Here is a 3,579-nt window from a genome sequence, read left to right on the forward strand (position 1 = left end):
AGACTTGATAACTCCTTATCCATGATCCATGAGATTTAATCATCAGTCTATTTTCATAATAGTCTAAATGCTTTATTATTATCCCACTTTACAATAAAACTCGACTACAGATAATTTAAGAATAATGTCCTTATGTTTAATGAGGTATTGTGATTAAGCCACACTTAACATTTCATTAAACGGACTAGCTATTATAGGGACTTTATTATTTTGGAAAAACAAACATAATAAAGAAATGCTTTTTATTATTAATAAATTATTTGATACAAGTACCAAAAGTATTGGCCTCCTACGACTTTCACGTGAATATACCAATACAAAATCCATCTCATATTGTATTTAATAAATTAAGAAAATACATTTATTATTTGTGTGCATTTCTTTCTATGTATACATCATTATTATATTCAATTGACACTCAATTGACATACTTGATAAACCAATTCAACACGTCCTCGTGAGCTTCTTCTGCATTCTTAACTGCAACTTCATCTTCAACATTATACTTCGTTGACCAACCATGGGTAGCGCCAAGGTACAACTTCACAAGGCTTTCTATCGAACATATCATAAATAATATGAAGTTAATTTTTGTGAACCATATTTTGACTATGACTATTATAGAAATGAAAATGTAAATCTTAGTAACTCATAATTAAATTTAGCTACTTAACCAAAAAGTTGATAATTTTATTTATTAAGAGAATCAACAAGAGTTTTTCACCTCTGCTTTTGTAGACAATAATTCTTCAACTTGCTTCAACTTTTCTTTTGGGAAAATTTCATCAATTTCTGCTCCCAAAAAAAGCAATAGGAACCCTAATATCTGAAAGAAAAAAGTTAACGTTGTAATAACTGTTATAATAATTTTTTTAATAGACAATTAAACAACATAAGCTTACCATTAAATTCTTTATCTGTGATTGGACCAGGATGTAAAATAACTGCAGCCTGAATAATGTCACTGGAGACTGCTAATTTTGTAACCACAACACCTGCAACAAACCTTATAAGTTAAATTGGTTTTGTATGAGTGAGTTAGACCTAATATTAAAAAAGGATGAAATTGCGAACTATACGATATGGTATGTTATCACCCTAAAAATCGATTTTCTAAGAATGGAGTTAACTAAATTTATCACAAGAAAAGACTAGGGCTATATATGGTATACTTTAGTGAAAAATCAAACCGAACTGAATTAAATTATAGTAAATTTTTTTTTCATACTAAACTGTTTCGATTTATTCAAAATCTAACTGAACTAAAATCATTAGTTTAGTGTACTGTTTTGAAATTGCAAACTGTACCTAATTTTTAGAAGTTATTTTTTCTTAAACCTAACCATTTGTTAAAGAACCGAATCACTAAACTATTTTTAATTTTTTTTAAAAAATAAATTTAAAACTTGTCTTTAGTATTTTCATTTTTATTTTTGTTCAGTTTGGTTTTAGTTTCGATTTGATTCAGTATTAGTTTCTGTTCGATTCTAGAACTATTTGTGTAATATGATTTGATGCACTAACCAAACACAACGATTCAATCATTTTAACTTCCGTTCGATTCGGTTCGACACTTCGGTTTAGTTTATGGGTTTTTTTAATAGCCCTACAAAGGACTGAGAGTGAAAGGAGCCACACTGCCGACAATTTATTTACCTTAGATTTGGTACTTCGTACCCAAAAATGAGATAAAAACAACTTATAATCAAATTTTATTTTGAAGATACCTTCAAAATATAATGGTGTTGTTGAAATAACTTCATTTTCCTTAATAGAATTAAAAATAATAAATTGAAGAAGGATATTGAATTTTACCAAAGACATCAGAAATTAGGATGAGTGCCAATTTAGAATGAGGGGGACCAGTGACATAGGATTGAAGTCCTCCAAGTTGAAGGACAGTCCCAACTCCATTGAAACCTGAGTTCAAGTTGGGTGGATTTTTAACACAATGAGAACTTGACATGTCTGCTAGAAGAATTGGTAGAGAGGGTTAATGGAAATGGAAATGGAAATGTTAATATCACCAAGTATATACTCTTATATATATATAAAAGTTTCTTGCATAAAAAGAAAACTTTTTATTGATAAATCAAAAAGCATTTAGGCATAAAAAACGTCATTGAATACGTAAAAACTAACAACATTTCTATTGCTTTAGATAGTAAATGCACTATGTGGTCAAAAATGAGTAAGGGTTGATTCTTATCTAGAGACTTTTAAATCTTGGGTAATAAGTTGTCAAACATAAACATGAATGTGTTAATTATGTCATTAATATTATTAGATAGAGATAATACTATTAGTTAATTGTAGATTTTACCTCAAATATCTTAATTATAGTTTTCATTTTTAATTCAAATTTGTTCACCAAAAAATTTATAATTTAATCATATTAAACTAGCTCAATTAATAGCATTCATATTTTTTTTTGGTAGCATTGATATTTAATTATAAGAGTATTTGTTGAAATATGCAATCTATCATTTATTTACATTTAAGGAATAGGAATTTTCTCATTAGACTATTTGATGAAAAATACTGAATTTAAGTCTTTTAACTATTTTCAAAGGACGTGAAAAAAAAATACAACATTATGTAACAAATATTTATTATTTATTATAATATATTAAATTAGAAGCAGCTGATCTAATACTAATATTTTATGTTAATTCGCGTCACATCATCTATATTTATATATGGCAATTAGGGATGACAATATACTAGGTCGATTTACATGAGTCTATAATCTAATTTATTTAAGGTCAGATGAGATCAAATCTATTTAATAAAAAAAATTAGAATTATATTTTTTTTTAAAGTTTATTTAATTAAATAAATCAGACTTAGACTTTTAAAAAAACCTATGAAGCTTTATAGGCCGACCTATATTTTCATATATATTAAAAATAATCTAAATAGGTGACTACCAAAATATGTGACTACCAAAAATCTAGGCGCGAAAGTAGGGATCCTGGATGGCTGCCCGTAACTAGCCGTTGGGGCGGGCAGAGATGCTTTTATGGGGGCAGCAAGGGAGCCCAGCGAGCAGGCGACCATATGCCCCCGACGGAGGAACGTAAGGGATGACTTCGTACTGGCTTGCGTGGAGGCATTGTCGATGACAACGATGGTCTGTTGTCCCCAGGCCAGACGAAGATGTGTCCTCAATAGAGAGGAAGGAGGGAAAGAGCTTTCCTTTGCAAAACCTTTCTTCGAAGAAGCCAATCGCACAAATAGACCACCAAGTTTCACTAATGAGTGTTATGAATTTTGGAAGATTAGAATGCAAATGTTTCTAAAATCACAAAGGATAAAGGTTTGGAAATCCATAAAAAATGGTTCTAGATTCCTACTTTACTTATTGAAGATGTAAATCAACTAAAACTTGAAGACACTTGGAATGATGATAATAACAGAAAGTGATATATGATAAGAAATCCAAATACACAATACATTTTCTTTATGCGTGGATGAATTCTTTAGGGTGCCTAATTGTCAAAGTGCTAAATAAATTCGGGAAACCTTGGAGATCACACACAAAGATATGGAGGAAGTAAAATGATCTAGACTAAATAT

At 29.5% G+C, this 3,579-nt stretch overlaps 1 long non-coding RNA gene across 1 annotated transcript; it reads right to left on the reverse strand.

Moving 5' to 3' along the window:
* Positions 1–333: 333 nt before the first annotated feature.
* LOC131631961 (uncharacterized) lies at positions 334–1,993 on the reverse strand. Its single transcript, XR_009292884.1, has 3 exons — positions 1,816–1,993; positions 725–995; positions 334–555 (listed from the first exon to the last, which is right to left on the reverse strand). It is a non-coding gene; the product is annotated as an uncharacterized LOC131631961 (long non-coding RNA).
* Between the last annotated feature and the right edge of the window lie 1,586 nt (positions 1,994–3,579).

Source organism: Vicia villosa, unplaced genomic scaffold, assembly GCF_029867415.1.
Source record: "Vicia villosa cultivar HV-30 ecotype Madison, WI unplaced genomic scaffold, Vvil1.0 ctg.000891F_1_1, whole genome shotgun sequence".
Taxonomy (NCBI): Eukaryota; Viridiplantae; Streptophyta; class Magnoliopsida; order Fabales; family Fabaceae; genus Vicia; species Vicia villosa.